Source organism: Heterocephalus glaber, unplaced genomic scaffold, assembly GCF_053883595.1.
Source record: "Heterocephalus glaber isolate CG9 unplaced genomic scaffold, H.glaber_assembly_v1.0 deba00000594, whole genome shotgun sequence".
NCBI classification, from domain to species: Eukaryota; Metazoa; Chordata; class Mammalia; order Rodentia; family Bathyergidae; genus Heterocephalus; species Heterocephalus glaber.
The window spans coordinates 31,635,761-31,652,927 of record NW_028258151.1 but is presented as its reverse complement, the minus strand read 5'-3'; the positions used below and the strand labels follow the sequence as shown (position 1 = coordinate 31,652,927).

At 44.2% G+C, this 17,167-nt stretch overlaps 1 long non-coding RNA gene across 1 annotated transcript; it reads right to left on the bottom strand.

The window, feature by feature from the left end:
- Positions 1 to 525: 525 nt before the first annotated feature.
- LOC147829561 (uncharacterized) lies at positions 526 to 15,228 on the bottom strand. Its single transcript, XR_015449018.1, has 2 exons — positions 10,589 to 15,228; positions 526 to 5,911 (listed from the first exon to the last, which is right to left on the bottom strand). It is a non-coding gene; the product is annotated as an uncharacterized LOC147829561 (long non-coding RNA).
- Between the last annotated feature and the right edge of the window lie 1,939 nt (positions 15,229 to 17,167).

Here is a 17,167-nt window from a genome sequence, read left to right as displayed (position 1 = left end):
AAGTTCTTTACCTGAGCATGTACTGATGGCTGTTGGAAAGCAGGTGAACTTTGTGTTACCTGATTGCTTATGCCCATGTTTGGGTGAATAAAGGCAAGATAAGACAGACACTGGGAGATCCTCTGTCTATTAGAGGTGAGAATGCCCTGGCTGCCCGCTTGTTAAACTGACTCCATGTCTCTCTCAGGGTCAGGGAGAACAAAGTAGTGGGTCCAGGCCCAACAAGTGTCACCTGGGTGTGGAAAGCCTGGAGGAGTGGGCTGGCTCCCCATGGGTCACGCCTGGGGCAGGAGGGACCTGAGAGCCGCAGTGGAAGTCGGCCATTTTTTTTTTTTTTTTGGTACCTGGGATTGAACTTGGGACCTTGTGCTTGCAAGGCAGGCGCCGGAACCACTGTGCTAAATCCCCAGCCCAAAAGTCGGCCATGGATGCATTGCCCACAGTTGGCACCCGAGCAGGGACTCAGGGTCTGGGTCGGCTACAGTTGGTGCCTGAACAGGGACTTGAAACCAGGATCTGCTATGATTTTTCCTTTTTTTTTTTTTTTTTCTCTCTTGGTACCAGAGATTGAACTCAGGACCTTGTGCTTGCAAGGCAGGCACAGAGCCACTGAGCTAAATTCCTGGCCCCTTCCTTTAAAAAAAAAAATTTTGGTATTTCTCATGCTCCCTACAATAAGCAAATCCTCATTTTGAGGTATTTTGAGGAAATGACATCCATGGGGTGTTCTCAGCCTGCCACAACTCATCTTTTAAGACAGCAAGGGAGAATGTTCTGGAACCTGTCCACTTCCTATCGATTTGCAGATGGCAGCACCTCAGGTGCGCTAAAGCCCCTCTGAGTGGTGACGGCAAAAGGTCAGGATGTCTGCAGACAACGGGACCTCATCTCCACCCCCCACACAGATGGCATCGGGTCCCGTCAAGCTTTAGTCTGGATCCATGTTTGGTGAAATAAAAGCCTTGAGCAATTTTACTTTGGCCTGACATAAACCACTCTGGCCTGTTTTTGAGGGCCCCTCCCTGGCCCCTTCCCCAGACTTAAGGGGAAACAGCTGGAAGTGTTCCTTACCCAGAAATAATAACAACAGGAACAATTAGTACCAAAAAGCTTCCCCATTAAATCCCACATCTCACTCTCTCCTATTCAAGAGTTGAGAATGAAAGGAATGACAATCCCCCACCACCATCACCACTTGGCCCTGGAGAACACAAAGGACACAGACCTCAGAAGGAACAGTCTTCCCTTTTATTGGCTAAAACCCCACCCTCTCTGTCAAGAGATTTCACCCATTTCATGTGGGCTTTAGAAGCATCAAGTAGATGAGGTGTTTCATCGACCCCAGTGAGCTCCTGGGCTTGGAAAGGATGGAGTGATAGGAGAGGATGCCACCTTCCCCTGAAGAATGTGGGCAGAAGTGGTCCTGGCAGTGGGGAGGCTGAGGAGAGAGCTTCTGGCCCCTCCACCCCTCCGCCTGGCCAGGTCACAGCGATCCACAAAGCACTCACAGGACACGAAGAACTCTTCTGACTTCAGGCTGTATTTCAAGAGTACCTTGCAAAACCATTAGTGTATTTTATGGAATGATGCAATATGGTGTTGTCTTTTCATGAGCCACGTGAAAACAGAACTCACTGCCTAGAAATAGCTTTAAATTATATGTATTATATATTAATTGCACAAATGAATGTGTTTGACTGGACATTTACACACACACATGCAGCATATTATATATATTGTGCTTTGATTGTATTCACACTCATACCTTCCTCTTCTCCTCCTCTGTCTTCCTTCCTCTTGGTCCTGTTTCCCTTCCCTAATAAATTCCTTTTCTACTTTCAGGTGGTTCTTTCTTCTTAATTTTCACATGTGAGAGAAAATGTGTGATACTTGTAACTGTGTCTGACTTATTTTGTTTAACATGATGACCTCCAGTCCTATCTATTTTCCTGCAAATGATCTGATTTCATTCTTCTTCACGGCTGAATAATATTCCATTGTGTGCATATATACCACCTTTTTTTTTCATCCATTCATCTGTCGGTGGGCACTGGTTCCATGACTTGGCTATGTAAATAGTACCACAACAAGCATGGATATACAGGTATCTCTTTTGTATACTGACTTCATTTCCTTCGGGTATATACCCAAGGGTAGTGTAGATGGATCACATAGATGTTCTATTTTCCATTGTTTGAGGAACTTCCATACTGATTTCCACAGTGGCTGTACTAATTTACGTTCCCACCAACAGTGTATAAAGGTTCATCCCCCACCGCCCCGCCACCCTGTCAGCATTTAATATGATTTGGTATTTGATTTGTTTGTTTGTTTTTAGTAATACTTTGGTTCGTGAAAGCTTCTGTTCTTGAACAATTTAGCTTCTGGACAGAAGTGCTCACCAAAATTTTGCTTCTAGTCACAAACTCCATATCGGGTGATGAACAGAACTGCAGCCATCTTCCCTGCATGAACATGAATGCGGCAGCCATCTTCCACAGAATCATGCAACAAACGAATTAGGTTCATGAACTGAAGTACTGCCGTATTTAAATAATAGCCATTCCGATGGGAGTGAGGTTGAATCTCAATGAAGTTTTGACTTGCACTTCCTTGATGGCTAAAGATGTTGTTTTTCCATACATTATTGGCCATTTGTGCTTTTTCTTTTGAGAATTGTCTTTTCAGATCATTTGCCCATTTATTGATCAGAGTATTTGTTCTTTAATTGTTCAATTTTTTGAGTTCTTTATATATTCTGGATACTAATTCTTAGATGGTCAGATGAATATCTGGCCAACATTGTCTCTCATTGCATCATTCCACAAAATACATTGTTGTGTTCATTTCAATTGTAATACAGGAAAATAAACACTTCCTAGATGATATCTGATTTTCTCACTTTAAAGGACACGAATACATTGGTATGTAATGGGGATGAGGGTGACGTATGTATGGTTATATTTACAAACCTTTCTAACTCATGTTGTCATGAGGCCAGGATTTACCACTCTATTAAATTAGTGAGTGAGAGTAGTTCCATTTGTAGATTTTTTTTTTTTCTTTTTGCAGTACTGGGGATTGAACCTAGGGTTTTTTCACTGAGCTACTTATCCAGCCCTTTCGTATGTTTTTATTTTTGAGACAGGGTCTCTCTGAGTCACTAAGTTTCCCAGGCTGGACTCAAACTTGTGATCCTTTTGCTTCAGCCTCCCCAGAGTGCTGGGATTACAGGCGTGCACCACCATATCCAGCTCCATTTGTAGATTTTTAAAATTTATCTTTGATAGCTTCCATAGAATGTGACTTGATTTTGACTTTATGCTTTGGACTTTTAATAGGGTGCAGTTAATATGGTGTTGGAGATCTCTTCTGTACACAAGGAAACTTTGTAAAGTTTCATTTATAAATCCCCTATATTGAGAAGCTTTTATATATGGGAAGAGTATTGTTGAAATAAATATTACTTTTCCAGGAACTAAAGTTTTATATACTGATCAAGATGATTCTGAAAGTTTTTATTTTAAATGTTGGAATGTTACTGTTAATTATGTACTCGATTTAAAAAAATCATGATTTATCAATAAAAATTAACATTCTTATCTTTAAAAAATAGACAAAATAGGAGTCCTCAGATGGGCCTTGACCACTTTGAAGTAGGCCTCCTAGAGACAAGCGAAAGAAGGATGGTTCCCACCCAGTGACATAGTGTCCTTGGTGAGCTGTCAGTGGGGTGGAGTGTGTGCCATCTGATGCCCACAGAGCCCTAACCATTATTATTCTTGTCTTGAAGACAAGGACACTGAGGCTCAGAGAACACTTGCTCAAGTCATGCAGCTGGTAGTAGTGACATCAGAGTCAAACCCAGGTCACCTGGACTCCACAATGAGAGAACCAGAGAACCAGAGAGATGGGAAGGGGGAGTGGGAGGAAGAGGGGGAGGGGAGAGGGAGAGGGAGAGGGAGGGGGAGAAAGAGAGAGAGAGAGAGGGAGAGAGACGCTCTCCAAATGGCCCGAGCAGGCTCCTAAAATGCTTAGTACCATCGTATTGCTGTTGTAACAAATTACCTCAGATTCATTATTTTAGGGTTCCAAAGGTGGGCACAAGTTCGAAACAGTTCTTGCCAGGCTAACTCAGGGTGTTCTGGGGCTCTGGGCAGGCTCTTTCTCTGTCCTCCCAGAGGCTGCCTGTAACCCTTGGCACGTGGCCCCTCCCACCACCTTCACAGCCGAGATGGCCTGAGTCTTTCTCACCCTGTCCTATCTTTGCTTCTCATTCATCTGTCCTTGTCCCTATGGAAAGGCCATTGTGACTACCCTGGGCACCCAAATAATCCAGATGATTCCAGATAATCTTATTTTAAGGTCTGCAGATTAGCAGCCTTAATTCCATCTGCAACCTTAATCTCCCCTTGTTTTGTAACATGACATATTATTTACAGTTTCCAAGGATCATGAAGGGGACATCTTTGGGGGATCATAGTTCTGCCTACCATACTCAGAGAAGCAGCAAGTTCATGAAGTCACCAAAGCCCCAGGTCTGGCTTCTACCTTCCCATGGGGACTGAGGAACTTACCCTGACCAAAACATCCAGGAGATGGAAGTCCAGGGAGGGCTGGTCCATCACAATGGGAGGATAGACCTTCCCAGGGACAATTTCCACTCAAGAACCACTATCCTGTCCCTGCTGGGGCCAGAAAGACCCAGTATGAGGATTATCTACCCAATCTCATTCAAGTGCCCTCTTACAAAAGAAATACCTGCTCAAGTACGATATTCAAACCCTACAGAAGCAACAGTAAGACACTATAATGTGCTCACCACAACCCGCCTGCTGCTCTCCTGGGCATCCCTACCCCCTCTTTCCTTGTCACCTGGCCTCACATTAGTCTGTTTTCCATCTCCATAATGAAATCCCTGAGGCTGGGTAACTTAGAAAGAAATGAAGTCTAAACAGTTCACACTCTGGAGGTCCAGGAGTTGGATGCTGGCTTCTGCTCAGCTCCTTGGGGGAGCCCTTGAGGGGGCCCCTGAGGACAGCAGGGAAGGGCAGGAGTCCGTGTGACAGACCACAGGGCAACACAGGAAGCGGGGGTGTGGGGGGGTGTCAGTACATCTCTCTTCATAACAACCCTCACTAACGAATCAGCTCAGGGCCCCACAAGAACTCCCTTCATCCCTTCCGAGGGCAGCACCCCCAGCCAGAGCTACAGTAAGGACACCCCGTTAGGCTCCACCTCTTTACACCATCACTCTGGGGACTAAGCTTCCAACACAGGAACCCCCGCAGGACACTGAAATCAGAGCCAAACCACAGCACCACATGACGCGGGCCAACCAATGTGCATGCACATAAGAACCCATCTACAGACCCTCCTACCTGCACCTTCTCCTTCCGTGGAGAACCGGAAATCCGCGAAACACGAAATAGCAGAGCTTCAGGCTGGAACTGGAACTCGGGGTCACTGCTAAAGGAAAGAGGCACTGGCACCTCTTTTTAACTTTATGAACCAGAAATAAAATCCCATTTCGTCCATCAGGGAGCTCTGGCTGTTTGTTACACCAGCTCTCATCACTTTAACAAACACTTAGTCATTTAAATTTTGTTAAATCTCTCAGGATGCTTTACATCACATACGTATGAGGCATATACTTACAACACCAATAGAAAATGTATCTTCTTGGTCAAAGGGTGTAAACTTCCGATTATGCCACGAGTTAAGTTCTGAGGCTCTAATGCACAGCGTGGTGACCACAGTCAGGACTGTACCCTGGTCACATTCACAAAAGAGATCTGAAGCTCTCACACATGCGAGCGTGGCAGCTAGGCGAGGAGATGGATGCGATCATTAGTTTGATCATGGCGATCACTTCACAGGGTACACATCTGTCAATCATCACCCTGGATCCCTGAAATATACAGTTTTTATTTGTCATTACACCTCAGGAAAGCTTGAAAGAAGTAGAAATTGTACCTTGATATAAATGCTATTTTGCAACTTATTTTCTCCTAGCAGTAGCCCACCAGCATATTACAATATATGTAGATCTGCTTAATTTTTTAAGAACATCAAGTTTTACCATGTAACCTTGGTAGTCAGCCTCTTTATGGATATTTTAAGTGATTCCTGTTTTCTAATATGGTGGATGATGCTGCCATAGGTGTCCTGTCTGTACCCGTGCTAACTGTGGATGAAAGTTCCTATTTTCCCAAACCTTTGCCAATACTAATACCAACAAGCTATGTGGTCTCCACTAACTCAATAGAAAAGAAGCAATAGCTCACTTTCTTTGACATTCCTTCACTTTTAATGGTGTGGATTGGTAGGTTGTATTTCTTTTTTCATCATTAATTATTTTGATAAGCAGAGAGGGAATTGCAGATTGGGGAATGGGGTGGTTCTGAGGGTCGGCCATGCTGTAACTCCCCATGCAAAGACTATATCTGACCCACCATGGAACCCACATAATGACATGTTCACAGTTTCCAGAACTGAGTCTGTCTCTCTTGCTTAGAAAGGGTAAGGAAGGCCATATACTGCCTGTTGGGCTTATGGCATCATTTTAGAAGTAATCACTAAATGGCTGCTATGTAACAAGCTTTGGCTAAGCACCGGGCATGGGAGGAGACCATGGGACAGTCCTTCCTTACCCACCTCCTTGATAAAAGATCACGATTTTGTTCACTTTGATCCTACCCAGAGGATAGGTTGCTCCTTGATTGGCTCCATTAGCCCACGTGACTGTGGGACCACTGGGGCATGGGCATGTGACCTAAGTCCAGCCAATGGGAAGATCTGATAGGAGAATGCTGGGAAGCTTTTCTCTGTGCCTAGAAGGAGACACAAGGCAGGACCCTACCCAGAGCTGCTGCCTGAGGGGATCCAGGCCCAAAGGACGAGCCAAATTCCTGAGGATGGTGGAGAGGAAAGATGGAGGCTTTCTAGATCCCGAATGACATGTTTGAGCCTCTGGATTAACAAACCCTCAACCCACCCAGCCCTACACCTCTTTCGATGTGAGATGATAGACATTCTTTCCTGACTAACCACTTCGTAAGGAGTCTTCTGTGAGGTGAGGGTTCAAACCACAGACTTTGCCTTTGAAGGATGGATAGGAGTCAACCACAAGAAGTGATTTTGGTGGAGAGAATTGCGTGCACCTGCTCAGGATGTGCTTTGGGACTTGGAAGAAGCTGGATTGGGTTGGTGCAAGGAGGTGGAAGGAGATGGGGCTGGCACGAAGGGTTTTGGGGACCTCTTGAGCTTTATCCTATGGGTGGGTATTAGGGAGCCATGAGATTTGGGAAAATGGATCGACATGGTCATGTGAGAAATGGATCACAGAGCCAGGGGTAGAAGCAGTGGGCCCAGCTAGAAAGTTGTTCTTGCCCAATTTACCTTGGATTTCCCTTGTTTCCTTCTGGGGGGTGCTGCTCATGTTCTGTCCTCAAGCTCCAGGGGACTGTCTTTGTGACCCCAGAAGACTGATATGACCTACACTGTGCAGGCTCCACTCTAGTCTCTTACACACTGAAAGGCTAACACAAGCAACACAAATGTCCACCTACAGATGACGAATGACAAACAAAATGTGGTGTAGCCATCCAGTGGGACATTATTCTGCCTTAAAAAGGAAGGAAATTCTGACACCTGCCACAAGATGGATGAACCTTCAGGGCATTATGCCACATGAAATCAGCCAGCCACAAAAAAGACAAATATTGTATGACTCCTCTTGTCTAGGGTTCCTAGAATAGTCAAACTCGTATAGACAGAGAGTAGAATGGAGGCCACCAGGGGCTGGTGGGTGGCCGAAATAAGGAGCCATTGTTTCATGGGCACAGAGTTTCAGTTTTGCAAGATGGAAATTCTGGAGATGGATGGTGGTGATGGCAGAACAACAATAGGAACATGTTTAAGGTGCCTGCGTGAATAATCAGGAAGGCCCCAGAGGCCCGGATGCCTTTCCAGTTTTGGGGTACTGTGTAGCAATATCTCTGACTCTAGTGATTCCTCTGTGGCTCTTCTTGGGTCACCTCCAGAGTGCCCTGGCACCTCCTTGGGAGGAAGGGAGGGAGGGAGGGAAGGAGAGAGGGAGAGAGGGAGAGGGGGAGGGGAGGGGGAGGGGGAGAGGGGAGGGAGGGAGAGAGAGAGAGAGGAAGAGATCCTGCACTTAATGCCCAGCTGAGGTCTGGACAGGTCAGGAACACCCTTTGGCTCGGCTGCCCCTGCCCTCCACAAAGCCTGCTGAGACAAGTCAAGCACGATCAAGGGACCTCCAAATGTCCTCTGGCACCTTCAGCCCAGGCAGGGCTGATGCCCTGCAAAGGCCTCTCTGAGCTGTCCTGGCAGCCCTACTACCTCCCCACCTGGCTCACACCTGCCTACCTGACAGCAGCTGCTGGCCAGGGGAGGGCTCTAGCGTTTTTCCAGGCAGGTAGGAGAGGCCAGGGCTCTTCAGAAGTGACCCAAGGACAGCCACAAGATCCATCGCCTGAGTCAGAGGTGACCCCAACCAAGCAGCACTCCAAGCTGGAAGGGCCCTGAGCCCAGGGATCATTCACCTCCTTAAAATTCTGACTCTTAATTTGGAATCATTAAGACATATAGAAAATGCCACAACAGTCACCCCATACCCATCACCCATATGAAAGAGGTTTGTATTTCATCATGTTTGCTCCTATTTCTTTTTCTTCTTTCATGGAAGAAAGCAGTAGAAATATTCATCTATCCTTTAGCTCAAGCACCTTCATTCACTGTAACCCCCATAACACACGTGCATGATGTAATCAATTCCAGCATTTATATTAATAAGCAGCTTTTTCTATGATATTTTTATTCTATAATTTCGGGTGCTGTGTCTAAATTTCACCCTAAGCATCTATTTGAAATCTGCCTTAGTCACTCAGTATAACGTATCCATCTGTGTCAGACATATCAAACTGTCCAGCTCTGGTTCACTCACTTTATAACTACTGCTTAGCTTTCTGTGCATCAACTATGACAATATGATCACAGGATTGCCCTGTACAGCTCTGACCTACTGAGGGACAGGAGGACTGGCTGTACCTTTTTATTTTCTTCTATTATGTGCAGTTAATATACCTGTATATGTTCTTTATGCACCAACAGCAATGTTTCTCACTACATCCTAGGGAGGTAGAATTGTTTGGTCCTCATGTACAGAACATTTCCAATTTTAGCAGCTTTCATGAAATGTTCCCTAATAAGGTTGTGCTCATCTACATGCCCATCAGCAAGTATGATTAGACTTAATCACCTTTGCTATGTTGATGGGTGTAAAATATTATTGTTGTTATGATTTCTTTTTTCCTTTTCTTTTTTTTTTTAGTACCGGGGATCAAACTCAGGACCTTGCGCTTCCAAGGCAGGCATGGTGCCACTGAGCTAAATCCCCGGCCCTGTTATGATTTCTATGCTGTTGTACTGGTGAGATAATGCTTCTCATCAGTGAGGCTGCCAGATAAAATCAAGGAAGCCCACACATGTACACTAGGAGTGTGGGGTATATAGGACATACTTATATTCAAAAGTTATGTGTTATTTATATAGCCTGTATTTTTATTTCTTAAATTTTCTGAGTTACCAGTTCAAATACTTTGCTCATTTTTCTTTCTTTTTTTTCCCTTTTTTTTTTTTTTTTGAGAAAGTGTCTCACTATGTAGTTCAGGCTGGCCTTTAACTCACTGTAGCCCAGGCTGGCCTCGAACTTGCAGTGATCCTCTTGCCTTAGCCTCCCAAGTGCTGGGATTATAGGCATGCGCCACCATGCCCTGGCCTTTGCTCATTTTTCTATTGACTTTTTAAATTATTCTTAACTAGGAGATGGGCTTATGTCTGGACGTAATTGTTTACTTATATGAGTTCCAAATATTTCTACCTCATCTGTGACATATCCTTTTACTTGGTGTATGATGTTTTATCATATAGAGGGGCTTCTTGTTTGTTTTATTTCTATGTGATCTAGTCATGATGTAAAGACATTTATCGTATGTGTCCTAAAAAGGCTTTAAATAGGTCTAGAATTTATAACAACATGTGATGTGAGGCAGGTAGCAGTTTAGGTTTATGTTTCTCCATACGGAAAGCCATTCTTCCAGCAGGAAATATGAAATTATCCATATTTTCCTCACTGATTTGTAACACTTCTGTGTCTAGGCTATACTTCCAAACTTTTTTGAGACAGGGTCTCACTGTGTACTGGCCTTGAACTCACTGTAGTCCAGGCTGGCCTCAAACTCGTGGCAGTCCTCCTGCCTCAGCCTCCTGAGTGCTGGAATTACAGGAGTGTACCACCAGGCCCAACAGTTATACTCTCAAACTTCTGTGAGTCTGTTTCTGGGTTGTCAGTTCCATCCCACTGGTCTGTCTATCCCCGCGTGCCTCGCCCCCTAAAAAACCATGGTAAATATTCCTTTAGTGAACGCTGATATCTTACAGGATGATTTCTCCTCTGTTTGTTTGTTTGTTTTCAGAATTAACTTTGATCTTCCAGGTTAACTCCCCTTCAATAAGAATTTTTCTCCAATCTGATAGCAGAGATTTATTTAGAAATAAAACTTACTGTCAGCAGATCACCAAAGCCGCTTTTTTATACATGCTGAGTGCGATGAAGATGCATGGTCTTCAGCAGGAGGCTGTGGAAGTGGATTCCAGGGTTCAGTGCCTGGCTCTGCCCCTTTCCAGCTCTCTGACCCATAAATTTAACTTATGTCCCAGTTGCTATATTATCTTAAAATGGGGCTTTAAAAATAGAATCTACTTCATAGGATCATGCAGAAGGGTAATGCATTAACACATACAAAGCACTTTACTTATTATTAGGTAATTTGTAAGCACAGAACTAACGTGATTAAGGGCTTATGTGCTGATATCAGGCTGCCTGGCATAGAACTGCCTTCGTCATTCATCCATTAAAACAAGGAGAACAACAAAAACGTCTTGGTTGTGAAATTCCACCCAGAAGGCACTCAAAGCAAAGGTAAGGTAAATCCTATACCCAGTAATTATAAAGCAGACACCCATGGGCCATATAATCGCTACCCAGTAAGGAAACTGACCACCGTTGGCAGCCGTAAGCCCCACCTGGCTCCTCGGGGTTACAGCCCCTCTCCTCTCAGCTCCACCCCCCAAGGAAGGACTGTGCTTCTCGCGCTTTAATATCTCTTTATTTCTATCAGTGTGTAGTCTTAAAATCTGTTTTGTCTGATATTATAATTGCACAAGTATTTTTCATTTACATGGCATCATTTTTTCATTCTTCCAATGTAGCTACATTTTAGACTGACCCCTCCCCCCCATTCTCAGAATTGAACCCAGGGCCAGCACATGCCGAGCAAATGCCCTACCACTGAGCCGTATCTCCAGCCCTAGATATATGCTCTTGTAAATAGCATATGTTTTGATGTTTTAAATCCAGTTTGACCATCCTTGCTTTTTGACTAGTTAGCCCATCGATTTTTATTAAGTTCACCCATAGAGTTGCCATGATGAGCCTCTCCCCATAGCTGCATAGGACATGGCGGCTGGCTGCATTCTACTGGCCGCCCAGATCAACCTAAATCCATAAGGGTTTGGATGCCTGGAGACAGATCCTTGGGGCCATATTGGTGGCTAATGTTGGGGTTAGATGGGTGTCCCCTCATAAAACTAGGTACATCAAGGCTGGGATTTGGCTCACTGGTAGAACGTTTGCCTAAAATGCAGAAGGACCTGGCTTCAATACCTAGCTCTACAAAAAGAAAAAAAGTGCTGCAGCCCAAGCCTGAGGATGGCCCTTTGTCTCCTTCCTGCTCCCTTTGTCCTCCCTACTCCCTTTCTCCTCCATAGATTAGAGACCCATATTGTAGACCCTGTATGGCACAGCCCTGGAAGACAGTTACCTTGTATCCTTCCCCGTTCCCTTCCTGCGCATGCCCAGATCACGAAACAATCATGCTACCTTCTGGCGAGCCCACTTAAGCCATTTAGCACTATTTGCCCTGCCTTCTCTTCCTGTTTGCCTTCCACTATAAATAAAGAGTGTGGCGCTCCAGGTGGCCCTTAGCTCCTGACAAGCTATGGTTCCACCTGGTCCCAGTTATGAGCTCTCCCCGGCTTCCGACCCTACGCTGTGCGGGTTGTGGCAAAAAAGTATACCCTCTCTATCATTGGGAAAGGGGTCTTTGTAGGTGTAATTGAGATCTCAAGAGTAGCTCCCTCTGGATTATCTGGATGAACCCTAAATCCAGTGGTAATGTCCTATGAGAAGAGAGGATACAGACAGAAGAAGACGGTATGGAAATTGGAGGCAGAGGTAAGAATGATGTGTCTACCAGCCAAGGATTGCTGGGCACCACTGGAAGCTAGGAAAGAGGTACAGGATGGGCTAAATTTCCCTCAGAGCCACTGGAAGGAATCACCCTGGGCAACACTTTGATGGACTGAGGCAGCCATAGTATATCAATATGGCAGCCACAACCAACCTGTAACGTGACTCATCCTCCATTCTGATGTGTATGTCTTGAGACTGGGGTCTCCATCCATCTTTGCCTTATGGAATCTCATGACAGACATGAGACAGACAAATATTTGCAGAACACCTACCATCTTCCAGACACTGTGTTCAGGGCTAGGGACACCATGGTGAGCAGAAGAGACAAATCCCTACCTTCACAGGGCACTCATTCTAGTGAATTCCAGTGCAATATCTTGGTACTTTGGCTCCTTTGAATTCCCTCTGGACACTGACCTATATATTCACTGGAGAAAAACAGATGAATCCCAGGGTGGGAGGATGTACTTAATGAATGAAGAATTACAAAATTCTGTGACATTGACTAATTCAACAGAAACATGGGGGAGTGGATGATCCTTCAGCCATTTCTCCGGGAGACCTCGTTTTCTAAGTGGGGATGCAAGAACAGTTTCCTCAGTGTCCACGGAAACCACCTCAGGCTCCTCCTCCTTTTCCATTTCACTGGGAGCTCCTTTTCATATCAAGTGCAATCAAATTGTCCTACCCTGGCCCACCGCAGGGGTTGAGGAAAATTACTCAAGTCATTTTTAAGACTATTGAGAACATGGTGATGGTGTTTGATTAAGCATTATTACTTGCAAAGTATTATTACATGTATGGGGGCTTCTTTTTCAGTCTCTATATAAAATTCAACCAAAAATGCATGGTGTTTATGCATCTGGAATCCACATGTGGAACACTCTCACATTAAAACTGCTACTCAGATTCATTTTGTGCACAAGACGTATTACCCAACAGTTACTTGGCTGCTTGGGATAAACAGCATTAGATTATTTCAGAAAGCCTGTGTCTCTGCTTGTATATCTTTTTTCTACATTAAGTTTATTGGTACATTGTAGGTATGCAGTGCAGTTACATTCATCATTGGGATTCTGCCTGAATATTTGACACTGGTTATGTCTAAGCCCAGGTTGTATTTTGCCTTTCTTTCTCTAAGACATTGGATCTCAAGGTCCAGAATATGTCAGTATTGCTTTGGGTGGATGCATGCTTATGAAAGATGAGCATTCCTCATAGAATTTTTGATCTAACATTATCTAGGTCCTGTTCATCTACCTCCATCAGTTTGCCACTGATGTAAGTTGCATCTAACCAGCTGCTTCAGTGACTCTGACACAGATAAACCGCTCCTGGGTTTTCCCACCTGGCCTTGGGCTGCTGCTGGATTTTCAGTGACCTTTTGCTTTGAATTGATATTCACCCTCTATTTGGCCCTATTTATTGGTAAACCTGATAGAGAAACTCCCTTCCTATGTCAATTAATGTCAGCAGATCACCTGTCCCCTAGGGTGTACCTCCTAATCTACTGGGTTTAGCCCCGACACCTGTGGCTATAGGTGGGTCCAAACTGGGGGGTGTGAAGGCGTCTTCCCAGAAACGTCTCCTCTGGTTACCAAAGCGGTGGAGCAGGCAAGCACAGGTATCAGTTTGCGATGGTTCTAAGGCCACTATTATTAGTGTGACTCACCACCAACAACTTAACCACAGGAATCTCAAAATGAAGTATTAGGAATATAAATAATTTCATTTCCCTGTGAACTATAAACAATCCCTGTGAATATAAACAATGCTATTTCCCTGTGGATCTTCAGACAACCAGGGATATTTCCATGGAACTGAATGCTGCGTTAAGGACAGAGGGGGCACAGGTGTCTGTAGGTGGACTGGGCACTGCTCTGGGCTCCAGCTCTGCTCCTGCCTGGTGTGGGACTTGGGGTACAGGCTTTCCCTTCTCTGGTTATCACCATGCCCTCCTTCTTTACACCTGGTGATTATATAAGACCTTGGGCAGCTTCCGAGGAGGAATGAATGAGAAAGGAAAGCACTGTTGATTCACGTATTCAATGAGTTTAGTGAGCTCCTACTGCAAGTCAGGTAGATCCAGGGGCTACAGTGGCAACAAAGGCAGATCTGTTTTCATGGACGTCAGAGACAGACATGCACGGACTAAGCAAGTGAATAACGTGGAACTGCAACAGCGGGAAGTGCTAGAAGAGGGTGAGAGTCAAGGTCATGACCGTGGTCAGGAACTGTCAGGGGCAGTGGGAGGACTGCACCTCACGCTGTTGGCAGAGGGAAGCTGTGCCTGAGTGAGGATGGATGTCTCTGCATCCCTATTCCACCAGCTCCCTTCCTCTTTTATTCTGTCTCACTTTCCATCTCGTGTGTGGCGCCAGTATGGTTCAGTGGTCAGACGCAGGCCAGGGAGCAAACAGAGCTGGGTGCAAACCTTGGCTTACTGCCCGTGTGTCCCTGGATGAGACACTTCACACTCTCAACCTCAGTTTCCTCTCTGTGAAAGAAGGAAACGATGTTACTTGCTTCATGGGATCGATATGATGAATTACGGAGTATGAAGGCTTTTAAAACAGCAGCTGGCACATAGTGAGAGATAAACATCATCTGTTGATATTATCGGTTTCCCAAGAACTTGATATGTAATAGCTCATTTAGTTCTTGCAAAACTCTGTGACCATTATTATTATTACCCCCACTTTATAGGTTCATTCACTCATTTAGAAAATATTAGGTACTCTGCTACGAATGGAGGAAAACAATACAGCCCTAATTTAAATAAGGGAATGATATAGTTAAAATGCTACTGGGGGGCCGGGGATTTAGCTCAGTGGTTTCGCTGCCTGCTGCGCAAGAGCAAAGACCCAAGTTCAATCCCCAGTACCAAAAAAAAAAAAAATGCTACTGGACTCCCATTGACCAAGTCCAGACAACTTAAACTTCAAGATAAATAACTATAAAAAGAGAGTAGAAGGAAAAATCAAAACAAAGCTTTTGTAAATAAGGAGGGGAAGAGGAATTGAAGGAAAAGGAGGAAAAGGGGAAAAAAGAATCAAGATATATCATGTATAGGTAAAAATTCCATATGATGAATGTCATCATTATGTATCTCTAAAATGTACCAATAAAATTAAAGAGATAAGTAACTATAGTGACAATAATAAGTTATTAAATAAAAGAAGAAAATGGGAGTCCATTTTGCATAAGTAAACTAAAATACAACTAAATAGGGTGGGGGGAGGAAAGCTCTTCACTCTGTCAATTAGATGCCATTAGAATGCCAATGCCAATTAATAAATATAAAGTGATGTAGAGCTTTTAAAAAGTCACAGATTGGTAAATACTGTAGCAATAACTGATTCATGTGGATGGGTGCTAAAACCATAGGGTGAAAGTTTGATAAGGAACAGGATAGTGAGATATTCCTGAAATACTGATTAATTATAATAGGGAAAATCATGACTTTTGAGCAGTACAATCTGATGGACGCCACCTTCATCCAGTGATTAAGGCTAACTTTGTGGGCAATGGGATAAATCGCTGTCACGTGCCTCTTACTTCAGCACAATAGGAGGAGCAGTGTCACTTCTGCACTGTTCCTGCCTGAATCTGAACAGGAAGAAACGTCAGGCAAAGTCAGTCAGAGACATTCTACAGATGACTGGTTCATAACCTCAAAGATGCTAAGACCATGAAATGGGAAGGTGGACCAAGGGACTATTCTAGATTAGAGGCCTGACTTGAAAGGCTTTTCTTCTTTTTTCTATAGTGGAACATGATTGGGACAGCTAGGAAATTATGAATGTCTTTAGGGTATCTCAGAGTATTGTATGCATTTAATTTCCTGCATTTGATAATTATATTGTGTATGAAAGGAAATTTCCTTGTGTCCAGGAATATATGAGGTGTGGTCAAACACATGGTAAATGTTTATATTTTTAAAATTTATTACATTAAAGACACCTTGCCACAAATCTCCTTCACAACACTGCCCTTCTCTTTGAACACGTTCAGCCCATTGTTCTCACCACTTTCTGAAGCAGTTCTGGAGTCCTCTTTCATGAGGTCTTTACAAAGTGTGATAAAAAATACAGCGAATGCCGCTGCTGAGTGCCGTCCAACAGAAAGGGAGGCTGGTAAAAACATGACGCTGTGTCCTCATCCATCTTATTTGCTAGATCTGGTACCGTGTGACTTGTGGCTCTTCCTCAAAGTCAAATGACCATGAAAGTTAAAGGTTTTGAATCCATTCAGGACATCGAAGCAGCCAAGATAGTGTGACTAAAGGCACTCAAAAAAGGGACTTTCAGGACTTTTTCAGAAAATGGCATGAATCATGGGATAAGTCTGTTCAAAGTGAGAGGGCGTATTCTGAGAGGAAATTAATGGCAACGTGTCTCTTACTGTAATAATTTTTAAAAATTTAAATATTCACACCTCTTACCCTAAGGGATACTGAAGGGTAGGAAAGCTTTATATTTGCTACTATCTCTCAAATGGCCCACAAAACAACAGCAATATAATAATAATAACATTTGTGTGCATATGTACATATGGATGGATAGATTGATAAAGGTGACAAAGCAAATAAAGTAAAATGTGCACATTTGGGGACTGATTTAAGAACATATGAAAGTTCTTTATAGTATTTTTGCATCTTTTTTTCCTCTAAATCTGAAAAAGCTACCGAAAGTATCAAACCCCGACCCTCCCCTCATGCCTGTGGTGGGGAGCGCTGAGGGACCTGGGGAGACAGAGACTCCCCTGGCGGGGGGGCGCCTCTCCATGGGCAGAGCGGCTTCCAGCTGCTGGGGGCGGCGCTGGCAGTGG